This window comes from Otolemur garnettii, unplaced genomic scaffold (genome assembly GCF_000181295.1).
Source record: "Otolemur garnettii isolate 467f Iridium unplaced genomic scaffold, OtoGar3 scaffold00149, whole genome shotgun sequence".
In the NCBI taxonomy this organism is placed as follows: Eukaryota; Metazoa; Chordata; class Mammalia; order Primates; family Galagidae; genus Otolemur; species Otolemur garnettii.
The window spans coordinates 2,203,962-2,222,322 of record NW_003852544.1 but is presented as its reverse complement, the minus strand read 5'-3'; positions in this window follow the sequence as shown (position 1 = coordinate 2,222,322).

Sequence of the window (18,361 nt, the reverse complement as noted above, 5' to 3'; positions counted from 1 at the left end):
AGGGGGTTGTCTTGGTTGCTTGTATTTCTCCACAGCTGAGATTTCAGCCTAAAGCCACTGATTCACTAGGATTGGATAGAGAATAGCTGAATACAAGACACAGCCACCTAGCCCCATCACACCAAGCAGGTCACCAGAGTCTCAGGCTACAGTACTGAATGGCACTTTTGTAAAACTGTAGGAGGAAAAGCCACAGTCACCAGTCCCAGCTCTTTGGTAAATGGCTGGTTAATTACAACTCCAAGAGCCTTCAATCCAATTTCACCTTACCAGCTTCTCTAGCCAACCTGTGAAAAATAATCATGGGGTGGAATCAGCTAAAAAACTCTGGCAACATAAATAATCAGAATAGATCAACTCCCCCAAGGAACGACAGAGGAGACCCAACAGACGATGCCATTCATAAACAATGGCTGAAATGTCAGAAATCAAGCTCAGAATATGGATGGCAAATAAGATTTATAGAATGGAAGTAATGTTGGAATTAGAAATTCAAGGAGTAATTCAAAAGTTGTCTCAAGAAATCAATGAATTCAAAGACAAAAAATCTCCAAAGATTTACCTACAGTGAGGCAAGAAATTGCAGTTTTCAAAGAACTGAGAAATACAGTAGAATCTCTCAGTAACAGAATGGAGCAGGCAGAAGAAAGGATCTCTGACATTGAAGACAAAGCTTTTGAATGCTGTCAAATGCTCAGAGAGGCAGAGAAGTGGAGAGCAAAAATGGATCATTCCCTGAGAAACTTATGGGACCGCACCAAAAGAGCAAACATTCACCTTACAGGAATTCCTGAAGAAGAAGAGGATCATCCTACAGGCACTGATACTCTACTCCAAGATGTAATGGAGGAGAACTTCCCAAACATGGTGAAAGATACTGAAATTCAGATAGCAGACAATTGTAGAACTCCAGCACAACTTAATCCAAATAAAGCATCACCTAGACACATTTCAGTTAACTTTGCCAAAGAAGAAGAAAATTCTGCAAGCATCCAGATGTAAGAAAATCATAACCTACAAGGGGAAGAATATTACAATGATGGCACATCTCTCAGCTGAAATTTTTTGAGCCACAAAAGGATGGTCATCAACCTTCAATGTCCTAAAACAGAACAACTTTCAGCCCAGGATCTTGTATCCAGCTAAATTGAGTTTTGTTTGTGATATAGAAATCAAATACTTTAATGACATACACATGTTGAAAAAATTTGCCATAACTAAACCAGCTCTCCAGGATATTCTCAGACCTATCCTCCACAATGATCAGCACAATGCTCTACCACCAAAGTAAACTCACTCAGAAATTTTTGAACAAAACCCAACTTCTACAGTGGTGAAAGGATTAAAAATATCCACTGGACATCCAAAAATCATGACACCCAAAACACTACCAGGCTTATCAGTTCTCTCAATTAATGTGAATGGTTTAAATTGTCCTCTAAAGAGGCACAGTTGGGCTGACTGGATGCATATACTAAGACCAGATATCTGCTGCATACAAAAATTTCATCTTACCTTAAGGATAAAAATAGACTCAGGATGAAGGGATGGACATCTATAATTCAGGCAAATGGAAATCAGAAAAAAGCAGAGATTGCAATTTTATTTGCAGATACAATAGGCTTTAAACCAATAAAGATAAGGAAAGATAAGGATGTTCACTTCATATTTGACAAGGGAAACACTCAACATGAAGAGATTGCAATTATTAACATTTATGTGCCCAACCAGAATGCTCCTCAGTTTATAAAGGAAACCCTAACAGACATGAACAATTTGATATCTTCCTGCAGCATAATATGCCGAGATTTTAACACCCCTTTGGCAGTTTTGGATTGATCCTCCAGGAACAAACTAAACAAAGAAATATTGGACTTACACTTGACCCTACAAGAAATGGACTTAACACACATCTACAAAACATTTCATCCTAATAAAACTTAATACACATTTTTTTCATCAGCCCAAGGAACATCTTCCAAAATTGATCACATCCTAGGTCACAAGTCTAACCTCAGCAAATTTAAAAGAACAAAAGAAATTATTCCTTGTATTTTCTTGGGTCATCACAGGGAAAAAGTTGAACTCAACAACAACAAGAATCTTCATACTCAAACAAAGACATGGAAACTAAATAATCTTATGCTAAATGATAGCTGGGTCATAGATGAGATTAAGAAGGAAATTACCAAAATGTTTGGAACAAAACGACAATGAAGACACAAATTAACAGAACCTGTGGGATATTGCAAAGGCAGTCCCAAGAGGGAAATTTATAGCATTGTAAGCCTTCCTCAAGAGAACAGGAAGAAGAGGAAGTTAACAATTTACTGATACATCTCAAGCAACTGGGAAAGGAAGAACATTCCAACCACAAACCCAGCAGAAGAAAAGAAATAACCAAACTTAGAACAGAATTAATTGGAATGGAAAACAAAAGAATTATTCAAAAGATCAATGAATCAAAAAGTTGGTTTTTTGAAAAGATTAACAAAATTGATAAACCTTTGGCTAACCTAACCAGAATAGAAAAGTAAAATCCCTAATAACATCAAACAGAAATGACGAAGGCAAAATAACAACAGACACCTCAGAAATGAAAAATTCATTAATGAATGCTATAAAAAACACTTTTCTCAGAAATATGAAAGTTTGGAAGAAATGGACCAGTATCTGGAAGCACACCACTTTCCTAGACTCAGCCAGAAAGAATTGGAAATGTTGAATAGACTTATAGCAAGTACTGAAATAGCATCAAGTATGCAAAATCTCCCCCAAAAAGAAAAGTCTGAAGCAAATGGCTTCACATCAGAATTCTACCAAACCTTTAACGAAGAACTAGTACCTATATTACATAACCTCCTCCAAAACAGAAAAAGAAGGAATACTTCCCAACAAATTCAATGGAGCAAATATCACCCTGATCCCTAAAGCAGGAAAAGACCCCCAAATGAAAGAAAATTATAGACCAACATCTTTAATGGATATAGATGCAAAAATATTCAAGATCCTAGCAAACAGAATCTAGCAATACATCAGACAAATTAGACATCATAACAAAGTTGGTTTTATGCCAGGATCTCAAGGTTGGTTCAACCTACATAAATCTATAAATACAATACATCACATAAACAAAATAAAAAACAAAAACTAGATGATTCTCTCAATTGATGCAGAAAAAGCTTTTGATAATATCCAGCATCCTTCCATGATCAGAACACTTATGAATATAGGTATATAATGTACACAGCTATGATTTAATTAAAAAAATAAAATAGGGCAGTGCCTGTAGCTCAAAGGAGTAGGGGACCAGCCCCATATGCCTGAGGTGGCAGGTTCAAACCCAGCCCTTGCCAAAAACTGCAAACCCCCCCCCCCAAAACAAAAAACTACCAGGGTGGTGCCTGTGATTCAACAGAGTAGGGCACAGGCCCCATATGCCAGAGGTGGTAGGTTCAAACCCAGCCCTGCCTCCACCAAAAAAATAAATAATAAGATTGACATCAGTTAAAAAAAAAAGAAAAGAAAAGAAAAGAAGTATGGAAGGGACGTTTCTTAAACTGATAGAGGCCATCTACAGGAAACCCACAGCCAACATCATATTGAATGGAGTAAAATGGAAAACATTTCCACTCAGATCAGGAACCAGGCAAGGATGCCCATTGTCTCCACTGCTATCCAACATTGTAGTGGAAGTCTTAGCCATTGCAATCAGGCAAGAGAAGGTGATCAAGTGTATCCAAATAGGTTAGGAGGAGATCAAACTCTCACTCTTCACAGATGATATGATATTATACCTGGAAAACCCCAGAGACTCAACTACGAAACTCTTAGAGGCCATCAAGGAATACAGACAATAATATAAAATCAATACTCACAAATCAGTACTTCTCATATATACCAACAATAATCAAGCTGAAAAAACAGTCAAGGACTCTATTCCTTTTATAGCAGTGCCAAAGAAGATGAAATATTTGGAAATTTACCTAACAAAGGGCATTAAAACTCTCTGTAAAGAAAACTATGAAACTCTAAGAAAAGAAATAGCTAGCTGAAGATGATACCAAATGGGAAAACAAACCATGTTTATGGCTGGGAAGAATCAGCATTGTTAAAATGTCTATAATACCCAAACAATATACAAATTTAATGCAATTCCTATTAAAACACCACTGTCACACTTTGAAGATCTAGAAAAAATAGTACTTTGTTTTGTATGGAATCAAAAAACCCTTGGATATCCAAGATATTACTCAGAAACAAAGACAAATCAGGAGGAATCACACTACCAGACTTCAGGCTATACTACAAATCTACAGTGATCAAAACACCATGGTACTGGCACAAAAATAGAGAGGTAGATGTATGGAACAGAACAGAGAACTAAGAGATGAACCCAGACACTTATCATAATTTGATCTCTGATAAGTCCACCAGAAACATAAATTGGGGGAAAGATTCCCTATTTAACAAATGGTTCTGGGTAAATTGGCTGGTGACTTGTAGAAGACTAAAACAGGACCCACAACTTTCACCATTAACAAAAATTGATTCTCACTGGATAAAAGATCTAAACCTAAGACATGAAACTACGAAGACACTTAGAGAGAGTGCAGGAGAAACACTTGGCCTGAGAGAATAGTTTATGAGGAGGACCCCCTGGGCAATTGAAGCAACACCAAAAATATACTACTGGGGTCTGATCAAACTAAAACAGAAAACAGTAAGTAAAGAAAGCAGATAGCCTTCAGGATGGGAGAAGATATTTGCAGCTTATGTCTCTGACAAAGGTTTGATAACCAGAATCCCCAGAGAACTCAAACTTATTAATAAGAAAAGAATGAGTGATCCTGTTTCATTGTGGGCAAGATACTTGAACAGAAGCTTCTCTGAAGAAGACATGCTCACGACCTACAGACACATGAAAAAATGCTCATAATCTTTAATCATCAGAGAAATGCAAATCAAAACCACTTTGAAATATCATCTAACTCCAGTAATAGTAGTCCACCTCAGAAAATCCCAAAAGTACAGATGTTGGGGTGAATGTGGAGAAAAGGGAACACTTCTGCACTGCTGGTGGGAATGCAAACTAATATGTTCCTTTTGGAAAGAAGTTTGGAGAACACTTAGGGAACTAAAAGTAGACTTGCCATTTAACCCTGCTGCAATTCCTCTATAAGGCATATATCCAGAAGACCAAAAATCACTTTACAACAAAGATATTTGCTCCAGAATGTTTATTGCAGCCCAATTCATAATTGCCAAATCATGGAAGCAGCCCAAGTGCCCATTGACCCATAAATGGATTGACAAATTCTGGTATAGGGATACCATGGAATATGATGCAGCCTTAAACAAGAAGGAAACTTTACCTCTTTTATGTTTACATGGATGGAGCTGGAACATATTCTTCTTAGTAAAGTATCTCAAGAATGGAAGAAAAAATATCCAATGTACTCAGTACTATCATGAAACCAATATATAATCCCCTACACTTTCATATGAAATATAAAACAGGGCGGCACTTATGGCTCAAGGAGTAGGGTGCCAGCCCCATATACTGGAGGTGGAGGGTTCAAACCCAGCCCTGGCCAAAAACTGCAACAACAATGAAAATAGAAAGATAAAATACAACTATATCCCAGGATGAAGGAGGGAAGAGGCAGGGGAGGGGAGAAGGTGGGTGGAGGGAAGGTATTTGGTGGAACCTCACCTATAGTGTATATTGCAAGGGTTCATGTCAAATATATTAAGAGTAGAGTGTAAATGTCTTAACACAATAATTAAGTAAGTGAGATAAAAGCTATGTTAACCAGTTTGATGTAAGGATTCCAAATTGTATATAAAATCTGCACATCATACCCCATAAATGCATTAATGTATATGGTTATGGTTTAATAAAAAAAGGAGAAATGAAAATGGAAATTTATAAGTAATTTATAAATCTAAAATTAAACACTAAAAAGTATAAATAAAATGTTCACAAGAAGCTATTTATCTATAAGATAAATCTCATGATCAAATTGGAATTATCACAGGAATAAAAGAATGATTGGATTCTAATATTGGATAACTGGACCATCACTTAGCTCTTGGCACCTTTGAAAATATTACAGCATGGCTATGCTGCATTAGAAATATTTCAATATAGTTTATAACATTAAGACATTAAAGGAAAAATTTAGGATCATTTCAAAAGATGCAGAAACATACTATAAAAATTAATATTCAAGAAAGTAAAAAACTATTAGCAAAATAAGGAAAAGAGAAAATGTTCATAACCTGGCAATAGGGACCAATTAAAATTACCTAAAATAAATATACATAATGATGAAACATTGTCTTTAAAGTCAGAAACAATTGAAGGGACTCTACTGTTATAGCTTATGTTTGACATTACAATGCAGAATGAATTGTCTACTAATATTAGTTTTAAAAAAAGTATAGAAAGATAAGATGAAAGATCAAAACTTACATTTTACTTCTTTTTTTGAGACAAAGTCTAGTCAGTGGCCCTGAGTGGGGTTGAGTGCTATGGTGTCATAGCTCACAGCAACTTCAAACTTTTGGGCTCAGATGATCCTCTTGCCTCATCCTCCCAAGTACCTGAAATTACAGGCACCTGCCACAATGCCTGGCTATTTTTTAGAGACAAGGGTCTCACTTTTGCTTGGGCTGGTCTCAAACTCCTGAGCTCAGAGTGCCTCCAAGAGAGCAGGAGACAGATCCTGTTTGGGCTTATTGGCCACATGGTAGAGAATCAGATTTTTATTGAATTGTAACAAGCACTGAGGAATTTAAGAAAAAGAGTGATTTAATCAGACTTTTTGTGTATAAAAACAGTTTGGAGTAAAGTAAAAAGAACAATGGGAGAGACTGTACTAGTTTAGACAAGAAATGATAGTGACCTAGATAATGGACAGGAAAGAGAAATGAAACAAAGGAATGTATCACTATTATCTTTATATCCCTTTGACTAGAAAACTTTAATTTGCTAACAGGAGGTAAGCATCAAATTTGTTTTTAAAACTGATTTAAATTAAATCTGAAATTAGAGAGACCATACTTTTAATCCATTTTTAACTGAAGTATTTTTTGAATAGAGAAAAATTTATATCTCATGAATGGAAAGATTAATGAATATTGCGAAACGAACACACCTAGGTAACAACAGACTAGGTCCAGAATGTCCTTTCAGCGTCCTCTTCTATTCACTAACTCTTCTTTTCTCTCCAAAGCTATCCACTGTTCTGACTCCAAACATTGATTACTTTTGCCTGATTCTGAACTTAATATAAAGGAATAATTTAAATGCATTCTTTTGGTCTCCTTTCATGGCACTACAGTGCTTTTGTTTTTTTACAACTTCCACATTATCCCCTCTTGGTCCCCTTTTTACTTTGGCTTCCACAAAACCTTATACATTTATCCTTAAAAAGTATCTTTGTTTTGGGAACCAAAAATCTGATGATGGAAGAGACCATGTTAGTCTTAAGTCACAATTAATTTGAACATTGGTCAATGTACTACTTCTGAATGAGTCACTATTCTAATAATAACTAATAAAACGCAGGTTGTAAAAATGATACAGATATAAAACATCTCAACCAATAGTTACTTTAATGCAGTAGCAAACTGGATCACAGTTGCACTTCATTCCCTTCTGCTCTTCTGCTTGGGAGGAAAAATAATCAGGGAAAAAACAAGAGATCATCTGAATTTAACTACAATAATTTATGGCAAATTTTTTACGTAGCAGCAATCAAATCTTACCCATAAATTATAAATTAGAGAAGAGAACGTTTAAAATATAATGAATGCAGCTCAGCACCCGTAGCACAGTGGTTACTCCGCCAGTCACATACTCTGTGGGTGATGGGCTTGAACTTGAGCCAGCTAAACAACAATGACAACTGCAACAAAAATACCCAGGTATTGTATACTTGGGAGGCTGAGGCAAGAGAATTGCTTAAGCCTAAGAGTTAGAGGTTGCTGTGAGCTATGACCCCACGGCACCCTTCTGAGGGTGACACAGTGAGACTTTGTTTCAAATAATAATAATAATAATAATAATAATGAATGCACAGAAACTTAACTGCCCTAAGAAAATGTTGGGATTATTATGTTTCCTTTTTGCTTACTGCAGAGATCGTTTTCACATGTATCTCCTGGTAGACACTTAGAACAAGGTGGTCCTGTTCTGTAAGGGTGCATGCTTGGATAATTTCCTCTGTAAAAGATAGAAACATTGGTTAGAAAAATGGCTATAAATTTTTCTAATTTTACACATTTATTTTTGCAAGTTGTTTTGGTCATTCACTAAATCATACACATTGAAAGGGAAAAATACGTTTGTCCCAATTTTATGCTAATTTCTTTTGCAAAAAGGAACTATTGAGACTGTTGTTTACAGGAGGAGCCTAAACCATGTGACAGTTATAGTCCTGGATAATCCACAGAAGACAAATTAGATGTGTGTCCAGTGTAATTTACACATATGCTGAGCTACCATGCTTTTGTCATAGACATTATAATTATTTCTTCATTTTATAAATACAATAAGTAAAATCAAAATTGCAAATGAAAACATGTGTTTTATGATTTAATTTAAAAATACAAAGAATAGGGTAAGGAGCCTCAGGGCTATAATCACAGTACTTTGGGAGAGTAAGGTGACAAGATCACTTGAGGCCAGGAGTTTGAGACCCGCAAGTGAGACCGTATCTCTACAGAAAAAGAAAAAACTGCGAAGAACAGTCTTTATCTAGTTCTATTTGATGAAATATCAAAAGGCCTACTTTTCAATAATATAAGCCAATATATTTTATAAGCTTCTTCTTTTTTTAATCTCTGTGTCTGGAAGACTTAAAAAAAAGTTTTATTTATCTAAAGTAAATGAAGAAAAACATAGTAAGATGGGTACTATTCCATTAAAGAATATGCCACAATTTATGTATCCTTTGGTAGATATTTGGATTGTTCAAGTTTTTGGCTGCTATAAATAAACATACCATGAACATTTTGAACATTCGTGAACACAGATCAACAATGTGTGAGAATCCCAGGTCCTTCATATTGGAATGGCCAATCTCTAACTATTCTAGTAGTTGTGTAGTCAATGATTAGGGATAGAAAGGAGCAGTGGGGAAGTAGGAGAAAAGTCTGGCTTCCTGGATAAGAAAGTTAAAAAGGTCCTGGCAACAAAAAATGAATTTCGGGAGCCTTGTGACTAAATTGACCAAGTATGTCCTATTCTCCACAAAACATGGTTTCCGGCTTATGACACAAAATAATGGACACAGCTATAGAACAGTGGAAAGTAGCAGGTAGTAATTATGGCTAAAAAGAGAGGGGAAATGGGCACATGTGGAAACTGAGGTATGTGTGACCAATGAGAAGTAGATATGGGGAACCAATGGAAAGCTTTCTAGATAATTATAGGGAAAACTAAGATAAGATACTTAAATTTGTATACAGCCTTTGCATGGCCCTTTTTAACTTTCTTATCCAGGAAGCCAGACTTTTCTCCTACTGCTCTCCACTGCTCCTTTCTATCCCTAATCATTGACTACACAAATACTAGAATAGTTAGAGATTGGCCATTCCAATATGAAGGACCTGGAATTCTCACACATTGTTGATCTGTGTTCATGAATGTTCAAAATGTTCATGGCATGTTTATTTATAGCAGCCAAAAACTTGAACAGTTGCCAGGGGGACCCATTCTCAATCTTTCTGGGAAAATCTGTGCTTGATTCCAAAGAAATTGTGCTTCTTTTTCTGTTGTGTTGGAGTCCCAGCTGCTTTGTTTCCACTTTCCCTTATCTTACTTTCACTTTAACTTGGGGAAACTTGCTAGTTCTGTTGAGTGACAGGATAGCTCTGGGAATAACCTCGTCCCCCTGACAACAAAGGAATGATGTTGAGAATTTTTCATGTGCATATTTTTTACTCATATAACTTTGTCAATCTTTTGGCCATTTGTGACTTGTGAGTTTTCTTAATATTGAGTTATAAGAATTCTTTCTGTATTCTCAGAAGTCCTTTATTTGAAATATGTTTTGCAGACTTTCTGCCTGTGGTTTATCTTTTCATTCTCTTAATGTGTCCTTAAATAGAAATTATTCTTTTATGAGATCCAATTTATCAATTTGCTCTTTCATGCATCATGGTTGAAAAATCTTTGGCTAACTAGAGGTTGCAATTATGTTGATATTTCCCTCTAAAAGTTTTATAGTTTAGATTTTAAATATAGATCTATGATCCATTTTGAATAATCTTTTTTTTACATTGTATAGATCCGAGTTACTTTTTCCCCCATATGGATAACTAATTGTTCCAGCACCATTTGTTGAAACAGCCATCTTTTCCCTTTGCATTGCCTTGATATATTTGTGAAAAATGAGTGGAAAATATGGGGCCAACCATGTGTGGGTTTATTTCTGGACTCTGTCTTTTGTTCCACTGATCTATTTGTCTAAATTTTTGCCAATACCACAATGCTGTGATCATGCTATGGTTTTAGTAATTCTTTAAAACAGTATTAGTGTACTGATGGTCAGTCTTTATGTTGCAGGAAGATGAGGTTTAATGGAGAGAAAGAGCACCCCAACACTATGTTTAGGAGGAAGAGCTTTATTCACCAGCCAGGAGCTTAAGGCATAGAAGAATTCAAAATGGCCATGCTCCTGGAATAGCTCAGTCTTTCCCATTTTATCTCCAGTCCAAATGTTTCAACGCATAGCTACCTTTTTCATTGGTCAGTTTGAATCAAATGAGAGATGCTGTTCTGGCCCCCACAGAACTACAGATTTCACAGAAGTGGAAACTTCCAGGTCCTAGGAAGTCAAATCTATTAATTACTAAGAGCTAAGTTGCCATGGAGAGGACCCTACAGGTATACTCTTGGGGTCTCCTTGAGAAGACCTCTGTTCTCCTAGACCTCACCCTTCCTGGGTATCCTCGCTCATTCCCCCCTTTTGAGACTTCATATATATTTTAATTTGAGGTCTCAATATCAGTTTGCTTCTGCAGGAGCTGGTATTAATCACTTTTCACATTTGACTTTATATCACTTTTCTACAAAATCTAAGGCATAAAGGTATTTCTGATCTGTCCTATAGTTTCTTTCCCAGTTCATTCTTCTGCCACACCCTAGCATGGTGCTACAGGCAGTAAAATGCAGAGTCATCTGGCAGGCGATGATTTCTTTCCTATTTCTCTGGTCTGGATCAGCATCCAGATTGCAGGGACTGTGACTCCTCTTGGTTTCTCTACCCAGGCATTAATTGTGCCGTGGGGTAGGGGTAGGGCTAATATACATATGCATTTTCACTTTTACCTGGGTCATATATTGAGTACTATGTCCAATTGTGAATGCACACTTCCTTCTGGGTGCCTTTGCATTCGTAAAAGCTATAAAGGAGTCACCCTTTTTCCTATCTCAGTGGTGTGGGTGTACAGATCCCATCTCTCCTCCCCCTTTCCCAAAGTCCTCCCCTTTTCACAAGTCCCAAGAGGAGTTTCCTCAGGCTTCAGCTGTGTGTTGATCAGCCAGCTCCCAGGATGTGGCTGGTGCAGGGCATGTTGACTGTCTTAAAAGTTACCTTTGCTTCCCATATAGCAGTAAAGCTATCTTCAGCCAGCTGTGACAAATCCAGGTGAGGATCCCTTCCACCATCACTATCATGCATGTGATCAGGTTGATGGTGTAAAGTCCCTTCTACCTTGGTTTGAGGGGGACTGGGTTCTGATCCTTGACCTAGATTTGATCCCCTAGCTCCTCCAGAGAGGATGTACAGGCACAAAAGACTAAACAGAACACAGTTAATTACCTAAATGGAGATCTTCCTTGCTACTCTTTCTAGGGCATCTAACTGTCTGTTAAATTCAGTCTCTCCCAGTTCTTTTACGAGTCCCTGCTAAATTGCAGAGGACTGCTGGAGGTGTCTTTGAGCAAGATCAGTGGCAAGGCCTGTAAGCTTTGCTTCCTGGCAGAGTTTACTGATTCCTGCTCTTATGGCCCTGTTCATGCACTCTACCCTGCCTGAGGTTTGAGGCCTATATGTCACATATAGTTTCTAGGTGATATATAAAGATTTAGCTACCTTTTGTACTATTTCTGTTATGAAGGCTAGCCCATTGTCAAATTTTAATCAGAGTGGCAACCTAAACCATGGGATGATTCCTCTGGGCAACACTTTCACTACTTCAGTAGCCCTCTTCATCCTGGTGGAGAAGGCTTCCACCTTTTTCATGTACATGCAGAACTAATAAGCACCAGTTTCCTCCACATATGGACAATTCAGTATAGTCCATTTACACATCTTTAAAAGGGGTTTCCCTGTAGGACTGAATTTCAGGTGGCAGGGATGGTCCCTGTCTAGCATTGTTGGTTGCATGCCACACAATGCTGGCTGACTTTCTTGGCAAGGGTGGCCAAAGGGGAATGTATATCTCCTCAGAATCCTCTTAATTTTCTTTTGCCTCTGTCCTAAGGTTATGGCTTCATGCATACAAACTCTATACCAACCTCAGTATTTTACACAGTAAGCTTTGATAGTTGGTGAGACATGTGTTGGTCAACCAATTCTACCCCTTGGTGTTCATAAGAGTGACCACTGTGTATGGTACCCAGACTCTTACGTTTTGTCCCAAAGTCAACTTAATCAGCCTCTTGCACCAGCATGGCAGTGGCTGCAAGTGTTTTTAGGCATGGGGACCATCCTTTCGAGACCTCATCAAGTTGCTTAAAGAGATAACCAACTGGTCCTGCCCAGGATGCTACAGTCTGGATGAGTACTCACCCAGCTGTTCTATTTTTTTCTGATACATATAGTTTAAAAGGCTTGGCCAGATCAGGGAAGCCTGGCACCAGGAATGCCCACAGTTTTTCCTTCCTCTTGTAGGCTTTTGGTTGGCCAGATTTCTACACAATTGGCCCATTCTCTCCTCCCTTAGTAACTTCATACAATAGTTTGGCCAATCTGTATGTTTCACACAGTCTTTCACAGAAATTCTTAAGGCTTTCGTCTGGCTTCTGCATGACCTCAGCTACCTTGCACACATTTACGGCTTTCTGACTCCCTTACACCGACAGGGACAAAGTCAAGGTTGGGCTTGGCATAAGAGAATGAAACCATTTAACAGTCACTTACAAATATCTACAAGTTCTGGATTTCAAGTCTAAGGTTCACACAATGAGGACATTAGTATTCCTACTTACAGACTTAGCACAATTCTTAAGATAATACACAGCCTTCAGAGTCCCTACAGAACTGATTCAGAGTTCTTGAAAACTCAAGTGAATATTCCTGAACATCAGTTGGGTGTGGGGCTACTTATGAGGCTGTGTTACAATCACACCATTTACTGAGAAATTCTCATTCAGGTTCCAGTTTTTCCTGAGGTATCTATATAGACACAGCAGATAATGTTTAATACTGCATAAGTTTTTCCAGTGTAGCCAACAGGTGACTTTTGTTGAGCCTTAAAGCTTCAGAGCAAATATAACTATGGTATAAATTCTATACTCTTTGGCCAGTCTCTTTGTCCCATTGAACAGATCAGTTTAGTAAAACAGCACTCCAATTTGTATAAAAAATCAACACATTGGACCCCACATATGCATAAATATATTTGTGATCTATGTGCACATAACTTAATTAAAAAAAAAGTTAACCCCCCCCCCCAGCTATGTCTCCTTTTATGAGCTGGCATAGCAATTGAGGCTAAAATCTAATACAGGTGGGCCACATGTTTTTCCCCTTTTGAACCATTTCACTCTCTCTAATTTCTCACTTTACTAAAAACAAATTATAGCAGAACTAATTCAATTGCCAAAATAAACTGTACTTTCAGTTTACTGGGTCTGATTATTTGCATAAAGTACATCAAGAATAATTATTAGCCATCTAGGTTTTTCTTCCCTTAAAAATTGGCTTTGCTGGAACCTTTTATGAGGAATCTCAGGTTAGACTCAAAAGCCTTCCAGGAACCCAGGTTTCATTTGTGCCATTAGATACTTGTATGCGTTGGGTAAATTCCTCTTCTCATGAGGTCCCCAAGGAAATTGAGATTTCTGGACCTGCCAGAATGTGACATTCTATACTTACTGCAGATTAGTAAATGTTCTTGATGGGTATCTGGCCAGTTTTTCCAAAGGTCTTTTTTATTTGCCTTATAAAGTCAACCTTAATTTCTTGGGGTTTTGTATGTATGTATGCTAAAAGCTACAAATAGCTCAGCGACAGAAAATGGTTTTCTTGACTTCTGGAAAACAGAACACGGAAAGAATCACCAGTGTTTCAAAGAAAAAGCCATAACAAATCAGCTTGGCACCATGTAACAGGATTCTATTCTGTTTGAAGTTAGCAATACTCATGGACATGTTAGCTTTATAATTAAAGTTCTAGAAGTTTGCTTTTAGCCCAAAGGTATTTAATTTCCAAGGACATCAGAATTTGAATGAGAGAATTCACTGGCCTTTCCTAATATTCCTTTTGAAGTACAAACTTTGGACTCAGCCAGTTACAAAAATACACTTTCTGAGATGAATTAAAATTATTACTGACAACATGCACTATAACAGACCAATATTTTATAATATTGGAACATACATATAAAAATAATCCACACAAAATTAACCACCATTTCATATTTGACAATGCTTACTATACATTTTTAACATACCAAATAAACCTAATATGTCTTTTTTTTAGACTTTCTGTGGTCTTAATATTTCAAAAAGACCAAATTCAGTGTTTTGATTTTGGAAGGTTTGTCAAATATCAAAGGTTTACAACATTTGTTTGAACAAGATTATAAGCCAAAAGATTCTAAAGTTAGTACTGGATAGTCGACTGGATCACATGTAAATTCCTTCACAAATTCCTTTTTATAAGCTTCATTTAACCTGCATAGATAATCTACAAACATTCTAAATCTTCTGGATTGCCCTGATTATCACTTTCTTAAATAACCATTCTGTTTCAGGACAAAATTTACCACACAGGATTCTTTCCTTACACAAGGCCATTTTCCTTTCTGTCTAATTTCTCCTACTCTCAAAAACTGACTTTTCACAACACAGTGTCACAGTTTACTATGAAGTTAATTATTCTTGGCTAAACTGATAATTAGAATGTTTAAAAGGCAGAAATGTTATTCTTTGAGAAATACTCAGTTTCCCAAACAATTTAAACAACCAAATTATTACATTTCAAAAGTGAGAGACATTTTATGGAATATAACATTGATACAGGATTTTCCCACTCAGGGCTAGACAGGGAACTCCCATTTTTCAGGCTTACCGTGAGCTCAGAAATCAGAAGCCACACCCTCTGAGTTCTAGCAAGGTCATGAAGAAAGCAGCCTGAAACATTTTGAGTGATCTACCCTGAGTAGGGAGCACACACCCTAGTCCCCTCCCCGGACAAAAACTACAAAGACCTAATGAGAGGGAGTGCACTCACCTTGCCCAATGTGAGGGAATGCATTCATTTATTTTCTGAAACACTCATTGAGTTTGTAAAGGTATTTTTCCATCTACCAAGTCCTGGCCAAAATATCTCTTAGGGCCAATTAATTTGCCCCTACACAAAGGACCCAAGCAAGAGACCTCTGACTTGGGTCTCTTCCCCACTGCCAGTAGATCTGGCACTCTCCACTCCCTCTACATGCCACTCCATCCAACAAAATCCCATTTTATCACTGATCTGTGGCCTATGGGCTCAGTTCTAGAATCCCTAAGACCAAGGACTCAATGAAGAAATTCCAGTAACAAAACCATAACACAATTATCCTTTCTGATCTTTTCATTTTCTCCCCAAGTCTTACATGGCCACTTGGCCACCAAAGACTAGACCTGTGTCTAAGACAGACAAGAGAAAACCTGAACATTCAGTTTCTCTCAGAATAACAAGGGAGCAAAGTTGGAGCAGGGAAGAAAGGGCCAATCACACAATCATTTAGCTCTGTGATGGGGGGGTGTGAACCCTCACCTAGAGTTACCTGCTTCAGTCAGTCTCCAAGTACTCACATACACACAAATCCAAACCATTTCTTAACCTGGGCAACCTCAATTTCACATTTGACTTGCCATTTAGCCTTCGGAGGTGAACCCGCACTCCCCTAGGCCCTGTGAGGGAAGGTCCAACACCACCCTCCGAGTTCACTTCAGTCACATCACATCTATACCCTCTCATACACCTCTCTATTTTATGCCCCAGGGGTTGATCAGACCACTGCTTCCACCCAAATGATGGGAAACCCAAATCTATCATATCTTGCCTTAGACATCTCCCCATTCAGGTACCAGTTCCTGCATGCCAGTTCCTCCAAGTGTTTGACTCCTTGAAGAACCACTGAAGGGGTCCTTTCTCTGCCCAGCCACAGCATCCACATAGAGAAGGCAAGCTGCCTCCCTGGCTGCCACAGAGGTTCACATCGCCCAGGTTGATCAGGGGCCCATCACATGGATGTCCAGAGGATTAGCAGTGACTACCAGGTGCATGCTCTCTCCTTGGGTGGTGTTGCTTCCTGGTCAGGGAACCAACCCATAGGGACTTTTTTCATTGGTCAGTTTGAATCAAGTGGGAGAAGCTGTTCCAGAAGTTCCTACAGAACTACAGGATTTCACAGATATGGAAATTTCCAGGTTCCAGGAAGTCAAGTCTAAAAATTCCCAAGAGCTGAGTCACCATGGAGATGACCGTGCATGTGTATCCTTGTGATCTCCTTGAGAAGACCTATTCTTCTAGGCCTCACCCTTCTCAAGTATCCTCTCTCATTTACAGTGAAATGGTAGAGATGTTATTAACTCATAGTATTTCAGTAAGGATTAAATTTACCTCACCCTTTATCTGCTTTCTTTCTCTGCCTAACACTCTTTCTAGCAGGTCTCCAGGTCCCCACCCTCATGGATTTCTGTTTACATCAACCACTGAAATGAGCAACCAAATAGAGAATGTAAATTCTTTATTTTGACATTTCATGAGCTTTCTCTACTTCTAAAAGGTAAAATAAACTTGTACTTTTATATCCTTATCTTGGTATAGAGAAATTCTTTTCTCCTCAAAGAGCACCTTCTGAGCTTTCCACTCTAACAATTAGCCCTTGGGGTGGTGCCAAGATGGTGGACTGCAGCCAGCTTTTTACAGAAGCTCCCATCCAGAAGGAGGCTTAAAGGACAGAAGTTTAGCAAGTTAGCTGATGGTTTGGAGCAGAGACAAGAGAGAAGATTGAAGAGCGCACTTCAACCTTCCTGAGGCAAGCTGTGACCCCAAAAATACAACCAAAGGGTACAAAATCCACCACCAAGCGGATGGGAGTCCCCTCCCCCACAACAAGGGCTCACAGTTTACTCCATGCAAACAAACGAGCAGAGTTCAAACTTCCTCTTACTCTATCCCATGGGAGGGACCCCCTAAAAACTGAACCTCCTACCCTTGCTGGCGTGCCACAGCACCCTCCAGCCAGGCATAAAACTATAAAACTGTATATATTCCCCACCTGCAACATTGAAATCCGAGGAGTCCCCAGCCACCCACTCCAAGGTCTAGAGGTTTGTTACCTATGGAATCCAGATTCTTGGGCATCTCCTTGAGAGAAGTGGAGGGGGAAAGGGCTGGTGCTGTTCTGTGCTGACTATGGCACAGGCATGAGGAGAAGAAAATCAGCTCAGGGGACGCCAATATAGCAACAGTGGCATCCTGAGCTGCAAACTGACGCCATTCCAGCCCCATCTCTCTGGGCAAACAGAGGTTCCAGACAGTAGCCACAGGCAAAACACAGATAACTTTTGTAAGTAAAGCACCAGCCCTCAGGGTCTAATACAGCTGAGACAAAGGCAGTGGGTGGACAGAGGCTAGAATTGACACCTGAGTGTAAACTGCTATTTGTCTGCTGCCCAGAGCTGAAGGCAACCCCTGACTTGCAGGGAAATCTAGCTGGACAGAAGCCTAATTTAAACACTCAACGCCCCCCTGCTGAACTCAGATTTCTGGCTGATTATGCCAGTCGTAAACCCCGGGAGCAGTGGCCTACTGGAGTGAATAGGGTCACAGACCTAGGGGATTACAAGTGACTGGGTGCAAGGTGGGGATGGAGGTATTAACCTTCCCAGTTTAACCCATTTGCCGGGTAGGTCCCTTTGTCCTCACAAAGAGGGGAAGGCCGAAAACTGCTTGCTAGACTTGTATGCCTCATGGGCAGCAGAGGAGATCCCTGCCCCAGATTCCTGCTCTGGGCAGGCCCAGAACTGCTTGCTAGTGCCATGGATGTCCTGCAGACAGTGGCGGATGAGTCCTCTGTTCCAGGTAAACCCCAAAACAGCTTGCTAGAGACACGCACACCCCAC